We start from the raw sequence: 17,673 nt of genomic DNA, 5'->3' as shown, positions 1-17,673 counted from the left end.
ACCCATGCTGCGGCATATTACCCAGTGTTCTTTGCAAGTTTTCTTTTTTCACATTTACATAGAAATGTTGGTCATTTAAGTAGGCGCTCATGTCCTTAGCAACTTAGTCAGTGCAATCAACCAAGGTTGATAAAACATGTAAAAAAAATATTAAAAAATAACATTACAGTCAGTCAGTGTTTTCCAATAAGGCCGGCTGTCGGCTAATCAGAAGGTTACTGACTCATTTTAAGTCAGCTACATTTTCTACTTTCTACTACTTTTCCTTTAAAAAGTTTCAAATTGCTAGTCCGTCAAGCCTTCTCCTGCTAGAATGAATCATATGCATCTTCTAGTGATCTATTGATGGAATAGGTGCCTGTCAGTCAAAGTGAGTGATGACAGGGAGCGAATTACAGCAAAATAAGCCCAATGCGTTTCTATGTGCTTACTTTGGATTTAAACCTGTCAACTGCCTTCCCGCCTTTGGGACAACGACTCCCTTTGTTAGGACAGAGACATTAGCATTTTGTCATTATATACAGATCTCTCGTCGCTGTTTAATTATTATTTTCGGACACATTCGTTTATTTCCTTTTGCGTGTTTCACATAGCCAGCCACGCAGAGTCGTGTCGCATAGTAGGCTATTTACTCTGCGTTGGTTGACAATCATGTGATCAATCCATGAGGGCATACACAAAATGCAAGAATAACAGATCCTTTAATAAAAGCACAGAGAGTGGGAAACACTGAGAAGTACCTATATTACTGTTAGTCTTCATTCTCCAGTTGTTGTTTAACATACTGTATTCCTAGGTGTGATAACAGCAGAGGGCTTACGTTTCATTAAGCCTGTCATACCTTAAGCCGTAGAGAAGGAAGGTTCAAAGCTGCCTGTTCAGTCTCGCTCTCCTTGCCCACTGCTCCACCTGAAACAGCACACCAGTGTGCAGTATTTGAGGATGCACACACACACACACATCAACATCTATGCTCTGACCTTTCACCTCTGAGGGTAACACAGTAGGGGGTAATGTTTCTCTACCAATAACATGACCCCCTCAACACTGACCTGACACACAAAAAAATATCAATTAAAGACAGCGCTTGCTTATCTGCAACACTTAGGCCTACATCATTTTGGTGATGTCAAAGATTAAAAATCATACAAGAAGCTTACACAAAATGTAGGCTATTGCAAAGTCTCATTTAGATCAAAAGTCTGATAAAGCAATGGGGAAAAATGTATCCAAGGGGACTGAAGCACTAAGGTAACAATCATCTGCATAGTTTCAAGGCACTGACCTTATATCAGCAATATGCTGCTGTAGTGCAATTCCATGGTAACAAAATTATGCTTTGACTCAGTTCACTTTAAAATGTAAGCCAAACAAAAACCATTGACTTAAAAGTTTAACAAACCATAAAACTGTATGAACAAGGACAAATTTTAACAATTTCCACAGAAAATGTTACAAAAACAAATTCAGTAAAGTTATATCAATGCTGAATCAATGTCTGGGAAGAACACAATTTGCATTCCTCAAAACATAACCGAATATTAGCATAATAGGCCTATAAGTTTACTGTTACACCAAAAACACAGAATTTCTTAATGAGATTTTAGGATGGCTAGCTGAAGCTGAATATTCCCCCAAAAAGTATCATGCGCGAAAACTCAGAGCGCACAACCAGGCAGGATTTATGCTTTGATTAAAACAATATACAATTAATGCTAATAGTTTGTTAACAGTATCTGCACTTATTTAAAAAGATCTAAATGCATATTACCATGAAACTGATTGAGATAAATCAAGTGATTGACATGGAGATACAGTTTGAACGTTTCACCGATAAAACGTGAAGAATTATCATTCACAACTGACAGTGATGATGGCCTATTTTGAAATAAATTGGTGTTGAGGGTATTAGAAAAAGTAACCTTTTCTTTAGACAATATGGCATAGGCAGACATCGCAATTGGTGGATGCATTTTATGCATATTCTATAATGATAGGCTGGCTATTCAATTGGCTAAATATGTTGGTACAAACTTTGATTACCTTTTTAAAAAATTATTATTACGATCCCTCACCTACAAAAATAGCACTACACCACTGCCCATTGTGGAGTTGAGTTTAGTCGGCTACCATCAATCAAACAAAACAAGAGGCAAAGGCTATTAGTTTGACAGGCCATGGTTTCCATTATATCCTACAGAACTCCTCTACATCTGCGTAGTCAAATTTACACATATAAACACCGGATATATTTCATGAGACTGGCCTTACACAGGCCTAGCCCTGCGCTACAGTACAGTAGTGCCGAATAAACCAAGGAAAGCAGTAAGCAAGACCACATCGTTCATAAATGTGTCATTCTCTTTGGCAAGACCGTCCCAGGTAGGAATGTAGATTCTGTGTGGTCAATGACCCCTTGATGCGATACCTGTGCGCATGTCAAGAAAGGTGAGCAAGCGAGGTTGTTTTTTGGGGACATGTCAGCTGACACAGACAGCGCTAGCAGTAGTTAGCTAGCGCAACTAATAGTTAAAACATTTCTCAAGTGCGTTCGCTGCCAGACCAATATAATTACTTATACACATACTTAGACCATCAGACAAACATACATAGTAACGATATGAACAGTAAATTGGAAGTTGGAAACTGTTAGCTGACTAACGTTAGTAGCATGCAAGCCAGCAGGCTAGCTTTGATAACGGAAATGTAAACAATCATCGGAGAATTCTGCAAAATGAGACGAACTAAGACCGTGAATCCAATCCAATGGTAAAATAAAGCTTTCATATGTGTCACAATATTTTGTAAAATAGATAATAGGGTAACTTACAATGCAGCAGTTGAATGAAATATTCCAGCTAACCTTTTCAGATATCAACTTTGTTTGCCACTTCCTGCAACGCCCAGTCGGCGATGATGTCATCACGCACTCATCTTCATCCCCCTCGGAGCATCAGAGCCATCAGCGCAGGAGCTGGGTTGAGTTGAGTTGAGTACAATTTGGTATGGTGTGGATTGTTACTCAAAACACTGTAGCTAAAATGCATTGCACTGCTGAGCGTACAAAACATTAGAAACACCTGCTCTATCCATGATGTAGACTGACCAGGTGAATGCTATGATCCCTAATTGATGTCACCTGTTAATTCAACTTCAATCAGAGTAGATGAACGGGAGAAGACAGGTTAAAGAGGATTTTTAAGCCTTGATACATGGATTGTGTATGTGTGCCATCCAGAGGGTGAATGGGCAAGACAAAAATATTTGTGTCTTTGAACAGGGGATGGATGGTACTAGGTGCCAGGCGCACCGGTTTGAGTGAGTCAAGATCTGCAACGCTGCTGGGTTTTTCACGCTCAACAGTTTCCCATGTGTATCAAGAACTTAACACAACTGTGCATCCCTGTGGAAATATTTTGACACGTTGTACAACAATTCCCTGATGAATTGAGGCTGTTCTGCAGGAAAAAGGGGGTGCAAATCAATATTAGTAAGGTGTTCCTAATATTTTGTACCCTCTGTGTGTGTGTGTTTGTGTACTGAACAAAAATATAAACAGTTCCTGTAAGGGAATCAGTCCAATATCAATAAATGAATTATGCCATAATCGATGGATTTCACACAACTGGGCATGGGTGCAGCCATGGGTGAGCCTGGGAGGGTATAAGCCCATGGTACACTTGGGAGCCACACCTACTGATTGAAGGGTTTTTCTTTATTTATACTATTTTCTACATTATAGAATAATAGTGAAGATATAAACTATGAAATAACACATGAAATCATGTAGTAACCAAAAAAGTGTTAAACAAATCAAAATAGATTTGAGATTCTTCAAAGTAGCCACCCTTTGCCTTTGACAGCTTTGCACACGCTTGGCATTCTCTCAACCAGCTTCACCTGGAATGTTTTTCCAACAGTCTTGGAGTTCCCACATATGCTGAGCACTTGTTGGCTGCTTTTCCTTCACTCTGCGGTCCCAAGTCATCCCAAACCTACTTTGAAGATTTTTTTAACACTTTTTTTGGTTTCTACATGATTCCATATGCTTTTTTTTATAGTTTTGATGTCTTCACTGTTATTCTACAATGTATAAAATGAAGAAAAACACTTGAATGAGAAGGTGTGTCCAAACTTTTGACTGGTACTAATATTTAGTGCATTTGGAAAGTGTTCAGACCTAACTTTTTCCATATTTTGTTATGTTACAGCCTTATTCTAAATTAAATTAAATCTATCTACACACAATGCACCCCATTTGAAATTGAGCTCAGGTGCATCCTGTTTCCATTGATCATCCTTCAGATGTTGAGTCCACCTGTGGTAAATTCAATTGATTGGACATGATTTGGAAAGGCACACACCTGTCTACATAAGGTCCTACAGTTGACAGTGCACGTCAGAGGAAAAACCAAGCCATGAGGTCGAAGCAATTGTCCATATAGCTCTGAGACAGGATTGTGTCGAGGCACAGATCTGGGGAAGGGTACTCAAAAATGTCTGCAGCATTGAAGGTCCTCCAAAAACACAGTGGCCTTCATCATTATTAAATGGAAGAAGTTTGGAACCACCGAACTGAGCAATCCGTGGAGAAGGGCCTAGGTCAGGGAGGTGACCAAGAACCCGATGGTAACTCTGACAAACCTCTAGAGTTCCTCTGTGGAGATGGGAGAAACTTCCAGAAGGATAACCATCTCTGCAACACTCCACCAATCAGACCTTTATGGCAGAATATCCCAACGGATGCCACTCCTCAGTAAAAGGCACATGACAGCCTGCTTGGAGTTTTCCAAAAGGCACCTAAAGACTCTGAGACATGAGAAATTAGATTCTCTGGTCAGATGAAACCAAGTTTGAACTCTTTGGCCTGAATGCCAAGCGTCACATCTGGAAGAAACCTGGCACCATCCCTATGGTGAATCATGGTGGTGGCAGGATCATGCTGTGGGGATGTTAGCAACAGAGACTGGGAGAATCGTCAGGATCGAGGCAAAGTACAGAGAGATCCTTGATGAAAACATTCTCCAGAGCGCTTGGGACCTCAGACTGGGGGCGAAGGTTCACCTTCCAACAGGACAACGACCCTAAGCACACAACCAAGACAACGCAGGAGTGGCTTCAGGACAAGTCTCTGAATGTCCTTGAGTGGCCCAACCAGAGCTCAGACTTGAACCCGATCGAACATCTCTGGAGAGACCTGAAGTTATCTGTGCAGCGACGCTCCCCATCCAACCTGACAGAGCTTGGAAGGATCTGCAGAGAAGAATGGGAGAAACTCCCCAAATACAGGTGTGCCGAGCTTGTAGCGTCATACCCAAGAAGACTTGTCTGTAATCACTGCCAAAGGTCCTTCAACAATGTACTGAGTAAAGGGTGTGAATACTTTTGTAAATGTGATATTTCTTTTTTTAATTTTTAATTTTATTAGGATAAACGTCTAAACTGTTTTAGCTTTGTCATTCTGGGGTATTATGTGTAGATTGATGAGGGGGAAAAAACATTTAATACATTTTCAAATAAATAATATATTTAAAGTGCTTTCGGAAAAGTATTCAGACCCCCCTTGACTTTTTCCACATTTTGTTACGTTACAGCCTTATTCTAAAATTGATTAAATAAAACATTTTCCTCAGCAATCTACACACAATACCCCAGAATGACAAAGCCAAAACAGGTTTTTAGAATTTATTTCAAATGTATTAAAAACAGAAATACCTTATTTACATAACTATTCAGACCCTTTGCTATGAGACTCAAAATTGAGCTCAGGTGCATCCTGTTTCCATTGATCATCATTGAGATGTTTCTACAATTTTATTGGAGTCCACCTGTGGTACATTCAATTGATTGGACATGATTTGGAAAGGCACACGCCTGTCTACATTGTCCTTCGCTAATATTGGCACCATTGGTAAATATGAGCAAAACACGTTGTGAAAAAAATTATTTGCTATTTATCCTCTTCATCTTTCATTCAAAATATTCACAAAAATCTGACCTTTTAAATGAAGCAAAATGATTGAAAGAAATACATTTTAAATAAATATTTTTCCCCGAAAAATCTGTGCCACAATTATTGGCACCCAATTATTGGCATTCTTATGAATAAAATCTAACTGTAAAAGTAAATTCCCATTCATATTTCACATCTTTAAGTTCACCTGAGTGATTAGGAACACTTAAGTGTTAAGCCATGACTTCCTGTTTCACTGGGGTATAAATATGAGGTGACACACAGGCCAAGTTTCCATAGTCATCCATCACTATGGGAAAGACCTGAGACTACAGTGAGGATGTGTGACAAAAGGTTGTTGAGCTGTACAAATCAGGAAATGGCCATAAGAAAATAGCTCAACGGTTGAAAATGCAAATTTTCCACTATCAGGGCAATAATTAAGAAGTTTAAAACAACTGGAGATGTCCTCTTGTGGGCTGATTGTTAACATGTGTCTATATTGACCCCATGCACAGTGAGGAGGATGGTTAGAGTGGCCGAAAAGGATCACAGCTGGAGAATTGCAGACGATAGTTGGGTCTTGGTGTCAGAAAGTCTCCAAATCTACAATCAGACGCCACCTACATAACCACAAGTTGTTTTGCAGGGTTGCCATAAAAAAAGTATTTGTTGTCATCAAATAACAAACTCAAGTGCCCACCAGAGTTGGGTTTGGCGTAGACAGAAAGATAGCCATGCAGAAAAGTAACTCATCCCCACGGTGAAGTATGGAGGTGGATATTTGATGTTGTGGGGCCGTTTTTCTTCAAAAGGCCCGGGACAACTTGTTAGGATATATGGTATCATGGACTCCATCAAATATCAGCAGATATTAAATCAAAACCTGACTGCCTCTGCTAGGAAGCTTAAGCTGGGCCGTGTTTGGATCTTCCAGCAGGACAATGATCCAAGCACACCTCAAAATCAACACAAAAATAGTTCACTGACCACAGAATCAAGGTTTTGCCTAGTCCCCTGACCTAAACCCCATAGAAAACATGTGGGATGAGCCGAGCTCGGTATCTGAAGGATCTGGAGAGATTCTGTATGGAGGAGTGGTCTCAGATTCCTTGCCATGTGTTCTCCAACCTCATTACACATTATATGAGAAGACTCTTGGCAAAGGGAGGTTGCACAAAGTATTGAATGAAGGGGTGGCAATAATTGTGGCACACATATATTGAGAAGAATATTAGTTTTATGATTTATTTTTTCTTTCAATTATTTTACTTTAATTAAAGGTTAGATTTAATCACCTTCAAGACTATTGGAAAAGCATTCCTCATGAAGCTGGTTGAGAGAATGCCAAGAGTGTCATCAAGGCAAATGGTGGCTACTTTGAAGAATCATAAATATAAAATATATTTTGATTTGTTTAACACTTTTTTGGTTATTACATGATTTCATATTCATTATGCCTTCACTATTATTCTACAATGTAGAAAATAGTAAAAAATAAAGAAAACACTGCAATGAGTAGGTGTGTCCAAATGTTTGACTGGTACTATGTGTGTGTGTATATATAAATTCAGCAAAAAAAGAAACGTCCTCTCACTGTCAACTGTGTTTATTTTCAGCAAACTTAACATGTGTAAATATTTGTATGAACATAAGATTCAACAACTGAGACATAAACAGAACAGGTTTCACAGACATGTGACTAACATAAATTGAATAATGTGTCCCTGAACAAAGGGAGGGTCAAAATCAAAAGTAACAGTCAGTATCTGGTGTGGCCACCAGCTGCATTAAGTACTGCAGTGCATCTCCTCCTCAAGGACTGCAGCAAATTTGCAAGTTCTTGCTGTGAGATGCTACCCCACTCTTCCACCAAGGCACCAGCAAGAGCACTTTTTGCCAGTCCTGTCTGGTCCAGCGACGTTGGGTTTGTGCCCATAGGCAACGTTGTTGCCGGTGATGTCTGGTGAGGACCTGCCTTACGACAGGCCTACAAGCCCTCAGTCCAGCCTCTCTCAGCCTATTGCGGACAGTCTGAGCACTGATGGAGGGATTGTGCGTTCCTGGTGTATCTCGGGCAGTTGTTGTTGCCATCCTGTACCTGTCCCGCAGGTGTGATGTTCAGATGTACCAATCCTGTGCAGGTGTTGTTACACGTGATCTGCCACTGCGAGGACGATCAGCTGTCCGTCCTGTCTCCTTATAGCGCTGTCTTAGGTGTCTCACAGTACAGACATTGCAATTCATTGCCCTGGCCACATCTGCAGTCCTCATGCCTCCTTGCAGCATGCCTAAGGCACGTTCATGCAGATGAGCAGGGACCCTGGGCATCTTTCTTTTGGTGTTTTTCAGAGTCAGTAGAAAGGCCTCTTTAGTGTCCTAAGTTTTCATAACTGTGACCGTAATTGCCATACCGTCTGTAAGTTTTTAGTGTCTTAATGACCGTTCCACAGGTGCATGTTCATTAATTGTTTATGGTTCATTGAACAAGCATGGGAAACAGTGTTTAAACCCTTTGCAATGAAGATCTGTGAAGTTATTTTGATTTTTACGAATGATCTTAGAAAGACAGGGTCCTGAAAAATGTTTGCTGAGTTTATTTATATATATATATGTACATACACTACCATTCAAAAGTTTGGGGTCACTTAGAAATGTCCTTGTTTTTGAAAGAAAAGCAAGTTTTTTTGACAATTAAAATAACATCAAATTGATCAGAAATACAGTGTTACAACATTGTTAATGTTGTAAATGGCTATTGTAGCTGGAAACGGCAGATTTTTAAATGGAATATCTACATAGGTGTACAGGGGCCCATTATCAGCAACCATTACTCCTGTGTTCCAATGGCACGTTGTGTTAGCTAATCCAAGTTTATAATTTTAAAAGGCTAATTGGTCATTAGAAATCATTTAGCAATTTTGTTAGCAGAGCGGAAAACTGTTGTTTATGATTTAAGAAAATAAAACTGGCCTTCTTTAGACTAGTTGAGTATCTGGAGCATCAGCATTTGTGGGTTCGATTACAGGCTCAAAATGGCCAGAAACAAATAACTTTCTTCTGAAACTCGCCAGTCTATTCTTGTTCTGAGAAATAAAGGCTATTCCATGCAAGAAATTGCCAAGAAACTGAAGATCTCATACAACGCTGTGTACTACTTGTAAGGGATTTCCTCCTCTTCTTCCGAAGAGGAGAGGCAAAAAGGATCAGAGGACCAATATGCGGCGTGGTAAGTGTCCATGGTTATTTTAATACGTAAATGTACACATGAACAACTGAATACAAAAACAAGAACCGTGAAAACCCAAAACAGTCCTATCTGGTGCAAACACAGAGACAGGAACAATCACCCACAAACACACAGTGCAACCCAGGCAAACCTAAGTATGATTCTCAATCAGAGACAACTACTGACACCTGCCTCTGATTGAGAACCATACTAGGCTGAAACATAGAAATACCCAAAACCTAGTAAAACAAACAGACTGCCCACCCAACTCACCATACTAAATAAATACAAAACAAAGGAAATAAAAGGTCAGAACGTGACACTACTTCCTTCGCAGAACAGCACAAACGGTCTCTAACCATAATAGAAAGAGGAGTGGGAGGCCCCGGTGCACAACTGAGCAAGAGGACAAGTACATTAGAGTGTCTAGTTTGAGAAACAGACGCCTCACAAGTCCTCAACTCAATAGTACCCACAAAACAGCAGTCTCAACGTAAACAGTGAAGAGGTGACTCCGGGATGCTGACCTTCTAGGCAAAGTTCCTCTGTCCAGTGTCTGTTCTTTTGCCCATCTTAATCTTTTATTTTTATTGGCCAGTCTGAGAAATGTATTTTTCTTTGCAACTCTGCCTAGAGGGCCAACATCCCGGAGTCGCCTCTTCACTGTTGACGTTGAGACTAGTGTGCCCACACTAATAACCATATTTAACATAGAACCTGAAATATATTTGAACCATTCTGTATTCATCTCTCACATGATGCTTTATTTTGATCATAGCCATAGACAGAATGTGGGTCTACTGAGCTATTTGTTTTATACATTTTTCACAATTGTTAATTGTTTCTTTGAGAATAGGATCCCTATCGTCTTGATTGAACTGTAAATTATTGACAGTAAAATAGGCTTTTCTGCTGCTAATATTGCCATATTAGAGTTCTGTGCCTGCCAAGCACACTGCAAGAGTGTGCCTGTATTTTTCCTTCTAAAGCCATTGTTTCTTATTAGTTCATTCTTGACTCGCTGGGTCTCAAAACAAAGAGCCCAAACCAAACCTTGGGATGGCAACCTTTTTCTTTTCCTTGTAGGAAGGGATATAAGTGATATAAAACTCAAACATCTACTTGTGCTGGCTAGTTCACACAGACTTGCCCAGGAACCTACTGCACAGCAAACATCCTACCATTGTGCCTCCCGGGTGGCGCAGTGGTTAAGGGCGCTGTACTGCAGTGCCAGCTGTGCCATCAGAGTTCACGCCCAGCCTCTGTCGTAACCGGCCACGACCGGGAGGTCCATGGGGCGACGCACAATTCGCCTAGCGTCGTCCGGTGGTCAGTAGTAGTAGACACCTTCGATGCACCAGCGACTCCTGGTGGCCCGGGCGCAGTGCGCGCTAACCAAGGTTGCCAGGTGCACGGTGCTCCGACACATTGGTGCGGCTGGCTTCCGGGTTGGATGCGCGCTGTGTTAAGGTTGGGTGTATCGGAGGACGCATGACTTTCAACCTTCGTCTCTCCCGAGCCCGTACGGGAGTTGTAGCGATGAGACAAGATAGTAGCTAAAAAAAATATATATATTAAAAAAATAAAATGAAAAAAACATCCTACGCAACACTTCCAGGGAGACTGGCTGGTTTGGGGAAAGAATAACTCTTATATTGATATTATATTGATTCTGTCTGTGTATTGGCAATTTAAGATCATTTGAAATTAGAAAAACACATTTAAGAACTAGGCTTTGTTTTGCGGGAATTGTAGAGTACAGTAAATGTACAACACTGTTTCATTTTGCATTATTTCTGGAGTTTGCACTTTTGGGATTATAATGGGTTATTTTTTTCTCTACAATTCCCGCAAAACAAAGCATGGCCTAGTTCTTAAATGTGTTTTTCTAATTTCAAATGATCTTAAATTGCTTTTCTAAGCCAATACACAGTACACACAGTACACACTGTTTTAAAATCTTCCACATGGTTCTCTTGGAAATGTTCCATGCTCTATATTACTGTGTACTAGAATGTTAAATGTGTCTATGGATATTTATGAATATTTATGTGTAGTTGAATGTTTTTGTGTAAAATAATTCTACATGCTGAATGTTTCTGTTTATTATAATTGTTCATGGTGAATCTTTCTGTGTAGTAGATTTGTTCATGGTGAATCTTTCTGTGTCGTAGGAAAGTTCTCAGGGTCGTGCCTGGGGTCTGGGAAAACAGGAGCTGGATGGTGTGTCTACTGTAAGTGGTCATGAAACCCAATGGCGTGTGAAATGGACAACTGGGACTTGGTGTTGGATTTATCCTAGAATCCTCGGCCGCCAGGCAGCCACGCCTTGCATGCGAATCCCTCAGAACTCTAACTTGTTCGAAAAAAAAGAACCCATTATGACTCCCTCTGGACAAAGCACCAAAACCCCTCATCAAGTTCAGGAAGGAGCACCAGTCCAGTCGGTATGGGTGATATGTCACCTTTATTCTCTCTTCTTGGCAAAGGGCTACATTAGCCTACCCCTGGGGGCTGAGTGCCCACATCCTCCAGAGTCGTTAACCTAAGTTAGATGTTTACCTAGACAGATATCCCCTGCTGAGCTTAGAGCCAGATCTCAAAGTATCCACTAACACTCTGCAACGTGCTGTGTCTGGACCTGGGCCAAAGCACCAGAGAGATGGCGTAGTCGCTAAACCACCCGCCCAAATCTCAGTTTGATCCTCCATTATCACATTAACCCTGGCTAATTGGAAAATATAGGTTCCCCAGAGGAAGAGAGGGTATTTGTACTCCTTTAGGAACAAATCTGAACCTTTTTATCTGACAGTGTAATCCAATGACCTGAAACTCATGGTTTACAGGCCACATCAGGCCTGTAAATCACATTATGTTGGCTTGCAAGGTGATGTGTAAATCCGAATAAACACTCTGCCATGCCTTGGACAATTTGGTGAGATAAATATGTTGGTACTATCAGCGCTCAGAGCTCCAGTGTGCATTAGAGGTGGAAAAAGTACCCAATTGTCATACTTGAGTAAAAGTAAAGATACCTTAATAGAAAATGACTCAAGTAAAATTGAAAGTCCCCATGAAAATCCTACTTGAGTCTAAAAAGTCAAAGTATTTGATTTGAAATATAATTAAGTATCAAAGGTAAATTTAATTCCAAAAATATAAATCATTTCCAAGTCCTTATATTAAGCAAACCAGACGGCACCATTTTCTTGTTTTTTAAATTTACGGATAGCCAGGGGCACACTCCAACATAACAGACATAATTTACAAACTAAGCATTTGTTTAGTGAGTCTGCCAGATCAGAGGCAGTAGGGATGACCAGGGATGTTCTCTTGATCAATGTGTGATCATTTTATTTAGGAATATAGTGAAGTAAAAGTAAAAGTTGTCAAACATATAAATAGTAAAGTAGAAATACCCCAAAAAACGACTTAAGTAATACTTTCAAGTATTTTTACTTAAGTACTTTACACCACTGTGCCGTAGTGCTGACTGCTGACTCCCTGTCGTTGCTCTAATGTCGCTGCCTGTGCCTTTCCCAGAACAAGTGGAAATGCCACAGTGATACACTGTGAAGAGAGAGGAGGTCAGACTTACAGCTGGCATTTATACAAAGCAAATTCTCCCCCAAATTGTTTTACTGAGAGTGTTAACACTGAAGGTGTGGAGTCTGTGGACCCATATACACACCGGAACAGTGTTAAATTAACACTGCTTAGTGTAAAGTCTTACTCAAATATAAATATCACGGTTCGTTTTCTTCTGTTTGTTTTTGGTGTGTTGCATATTTATTAAACATGTGGAACTCTAAGTACGCTGCGCCTTGGTCCATTCCTTCCAACAACGATCGTGACAATAGCCAGCTAGCTAACATAGCATCCCTCTCTGTTTGAGACAAGTTTTTGAGTTGGCTAAACTAGCTAGCTGCATTCGCTAGCCAAGGAAGTGAAAGTTTAAAAAAAAAAAATATATATATAGTTAGTTCTCTCTTGATTCTCCATTTAAGAAGTGAATTCGTTCAATTATTTTCTTTCTCTCTTTGAGTCAACTACTCACCACATTTTATGCACTGCAGTGTTCGCTAGCTGAAGCTTATGCTTTCACTACTAGATTAATTCTCTGATCTATGATTGGGAGGAAAACAGATCAGTTCATGCTGCAATAGCTGATCAGTTGGTGTACATCCTCCGAAAGTTGTTATAACTACTGTGTAAGTCTATGGGAGGGGGTGAGAACCAAGTGCCTCCTGTGTTTTGTATTGAAGTCAATGTACCCAGAGGAGGATGGAAACTAGCTGGCCTTAGGCTACACCATGGTGCCACCCTACAGAGTGCTGTTAAGGCTACCGTAGACATCCTTTATTGCTAAACAGTTTTTTTATTTTATTTACCTTTATTTAAGTATAGTTATCTTTAAAGGGTAACGTTTGTAATGTTTCACTATTTGTACTATGAAATTCACTGAGGAGGATGGTCCTCCCCTTCCTCTTCTGAGGAGCCTCCACTGAAAGCTACTCTACTCGTGCCAAAATTTGACTGTAGGGTGTCAGCAAATATAATTAAAACTTGACCCTATTCACTAATGGCAAAGAGAATTTAATATTTCCACTTTCAACTGTGTCTGGTGTTAGCTAGTTACTGGCTAGCTATGTCTTCAGCCAGCCAGAGTCTCAGGCCCCTGTATTAGGCTAAGGTCATTGCTATCCGGTCCCTACCCTAAACCCTAACACCTATTTTAAATGTCAACTTCAATAGGGTAGGGACATCCCAAGAATCCCTGATAACACAGACCATTTAGCTAAAACTAGGCTCTCATAATAAGGCCCTATGAAATACAAATGGTATTGTGTTGAAAAATATATCTTTAATGTTTTAACATTCACTTAAGATCTCACTGGGTGAAGTCCATAGACCTGAGAACAGATGAATGCAACAACCATGTCTCTGTCACTAACAAACACAGTCATGGGTGGTAATTCTACAATTTCATAGTAAGGCAAGGCACTCTGGGAAATATTTGAATACGGCTTTACACTATGCAATGTGTTAATTTAACTATGTTCTGGTGTGTATAAGGCTCCACAGACTCCACACTTTCAGTGTTGATTTAACACTGTTATGTTTTAAATTTAATTAACACTGGAGAATTTGCTTTGGAGCATTCAAGAATGTTACGTTTGATGTTGAGTATCATTGACACTTCAGAAAGTTGCTGGCAGACCTCGGTCAAATACATATGTCACATACTTTCAAATACTTGTGCTGTGCTTGATTTGGGTTTACACGGTACAATTGAGCCAATGGAATAGTCTCAAAAGTGCACATTTCTGCTTAAAATCCCCGCTCAGGCATATTTCTTTTCCAGGTGTGCACTAAAGAGGGCCAGTGAAGTTATACCCCCCCCCCCCCCCCCCACACAATAAAACCAGGCCTAGAGAACCCCGCCCCTCCAATCCAACCCTCCCTGTCTCCCATGGCACATACTGTGTTGGCACCGTAGCTCAAACCCTAAAACCCTCTATTGTTCATTCTTTGTCTTTCATATGTTTTTCCCATGGGCCCCTGGCCGGCGAGAGGAAGAGCTCATTGTAAATATTACTCTCCTCCTCAGCCTCCCTCCCCCGGTCTCACTGTAGTTCAGATCCCAGGGTCTGCATCAAATGAGAGAGAGAATCGATCAATGTCAGAGAGCACTCCTATGAGACTGTGTACTGTTTTGTCATAACCAATACTAATACCTGGGTCTGGGCTGTGTGGATGGATTGTTGGCTCTATATACAGTACCAGTCAAAAGTTTGAACACACATACTCATTCCAGGGTTTTTCTTTATTTTCCAATTTAGTAGTGAAGACATCAAAACTATTAAACACATACAGAATCATGTAGTAACCAAAAAAGTGTTAAACAAGTCAAAGTATATATTTTATATCTGAGATTATTCAAAGTAGCCACCCTTTGCCTTGACAGCTTTGCACACTCTTGGCATTCTCTCAACCAGCTTCATGAGGTAGTCACCTGGAATGCATTTCAATTAACAGGTGTGCCCTGTTAAAGTTAATTTGTGGAATTTCTTTCCTCCTTAATGTGTTTGAGCCAACCAGCTGTGTTGTGACAAGGAAGGGTTGGTGTACAGAAGATAACCCTATTTGTATAACGCTCGTCTGAAGTAGAGGACCAAATCGCAGTGTGGTACGTGTTCATGATTATTTATTCAAACTTAACACTGAAACAAAATAACAAAGTGGAACAAAGCGAAACAGTTCTGTCTGGTGCAGACACAAAACAGAAAACAACTACCCACAAAACACAGGTGGGAAAAAACGATAGACAGCTACCTCTGATTGAGAACCACACCCGGCCAAACACAAAGAAATAGAAATAAAGAAACTAGAATGCACACCCTGGCCTAACCAAAATAGAGTATAAAAACCTCTCTATGGCCAGGGCGTGACAATTTGGTAAAAGACCAAGTCCATATTATGGCAAGAGCAGCTCAAATAAGCAAAGAGAAACAACAGTCCATCATTACTTTAAGACATGAAGGTCAGTCAGTATGGAACATTTCAAGAACTTTGAAAGTTTCTTCAAGTGCAGTCGCAAAAACCATTAAGCGCTATGATGAAACTGGATTTCATGAGGACCGCCACAGGAAAAGAAGACCCAGAGTTACCTCTGCTGCAGAGGATACGTTCATTAGTTAACTGCACATCGGATTGCAGCCCAAATAAATTATTCACAGAGTTCAAATAACAGACACATCTCAACATCAACTGTTCAGAGGAGGCTGTGTAAATCAGGCCTTCGTCCTAAAATTTCTGCAAAGAAACCACTGCTAAAGGACACAAATAATAAGAAGAGACTTGCTTAGGCAAAGAAACACGAGAAATTAACATTAGACCAGTGGAAATCTGTCCTTTGGTCTGATGAGTCCAAATTTGAGATTTTTGGTTCTAACCGGCGTGTCTTTGTAAAACACAGAGTAGGTCAACAGATCTCTGCATGTGTGGTTCCCACCGTGAAGCATGGCAGAGGTGGTGTGGGGGTGCTTTGCTGGTGACACTCTCTGTGATTTGTTTAGAATTCAAGGCACACTTAACCAGCATGACTACCACATCATTCTGCAGTGATACGCCATCCCAACTTGCACTTTGTGGGACTATCATTTGTTTTCAACAGGACAATGACCCCAAAACACACCTCCAGGCTGTGTATGGGCTATTTGACCAAGGAGAGTGATGGAGTGCTGCATCAGATGACCTGGCCTTCACAATCACCTGACCTCAACCCAATTGAGATGGTTTGGGATGAGTTGGATGGCAAAGTGAAGGCAAAGCAGCCAACAAGTGCTCAGATTTCATCATGAAGCTGGTTGAAAGAATGCCAAGAGTGTGAAAAGTTGTCATCAAGGCAAAGGATGGCTACTTTGAAAAATATAAAATATATTTTGATTTAACACTTTTTTGCTTACTCTATGATTCCATATGTGTTATTTCATAGTTTTGATCTCTTCACTATAATTCTACAATGTAAAAAAGAAAGAAAAACCCTTGAAAGAGTAGGTGTGCCAAACCTTTGACTGGTACTGTTGATTAAACAACATATAGACATCAATTAAATGTGTTGAAATAATGGAATCAACATTGATAAAACAAGGCTAATGATTGTTCACGAAGAGTCTAGCTCAAAGGACAGGGAATGGTTTTGGTGAAATGCTAGGGGGTCGGGGACTGTGCCCTATAACAGAGTGTTGTAAAGGCCATATTGCTCATTTTACCATGCAAGGATAATATTTTAGAGGTGTTTGAGACCCCATATGACACTGCATGTAGTGTTGCTGTGCCTGTAACGGGCCAAGAGACCAGATATGGCAGAACGGAGTGCATAGCCGGAAGGTAGGGAGGGGCAGATCCTCTTGCTGCTCCGTAGGCAAGCACCATGGTCTTTTATTTTGTATTTTATTGAACCTTTATGTAACTAGGCAAGTCGGTGAAGAACAAATTCTTATTTACAATGACGGCCTACCAAAAGGAAAAAGGCCTCCTACGGGGATGGGGACTGGGATAAAAAATATTTTAACAAATATAGGAAAAAACACATTACAACAAGAGAGACCTAAGACGACAACATAGCATGGCAGCAACACATGACAACATAGCATGGTAGCAACACAACATGACAACAATGTGGTACTGTAGCAACACTACATGGCAGCAGCCCAACATGGTAGCAGCACAAAACATGGTACAAACATAATTGGACACAGACAACAGCACAAAGGGCAAGAAGGTAGAGACAACAATACATCACGTGAAGCAGCCACAACTGTCCGTAAGAGTGTCTTATAGTGTAGGGTCTCCACACTCGCTCCTACTACCCTGTTGTAGTGAATGCGCGCTTCGACTGGAATCCAGTGGAGTGTGCGGAGGAGTGGGAGAACTTGGGAAGGGTGAAAGCCAGGCGTGCTGCAGCGTTCTGGATACATTGCAGGGG

General features: G+C 40.6%; 1 protein-coding gene across 5 annotated transcripts in view; it reads right to left on the bottom strand.

The window, feature by feature from the left end:
- The window catches only part of LOC110521760 (exocyst complex component 2), an 86,807-nt gene extending 83,764 nt beyond the window's left edge, over window positions 1–3,043 (bottom strand). The window contains exons 1-2 of one of the 5 annotated variants that reach the window (XM_036969306.1): window positions 2,831–3,043; window positions 842–909 (exon numbers count right to left, since the gene is read on the bottom strand). The gene's annotated coding sequence lies outside the window, so the exon portion shown is untranslated. The remainder of the gene's footprint in view (window positions 1–841; window positions 910–2,830) is intronic. The other 4 variants (XM_036969307.1, XM_036969310.1, XM_036969308.1 and 1 more) reach the window with 4 other exon arrangements.
- Window positions 3,044–17,673: the final 14,630 nt, after the last annotated feature.

This window comes from Oncorhynchus mykiss, chromosome 30, assembly GCF_013265735.2.
Source record: "Oncorhynchus mykiss isolate Arlee chromosome 30, USDA_OmykA_1.1, whole genome shotgun sequence".
Taxonomy (NCBI): domain Eukaryota; kingdom Metazoa; phylum Chordata; class Actinopteri; order Salmoniformes; family Salmonidae; genus Oncorhynchus; species Oncorhynchus mykiss.
This window is presented reverse-complemented; position numbering and strand designations above follow the sequence as displayed.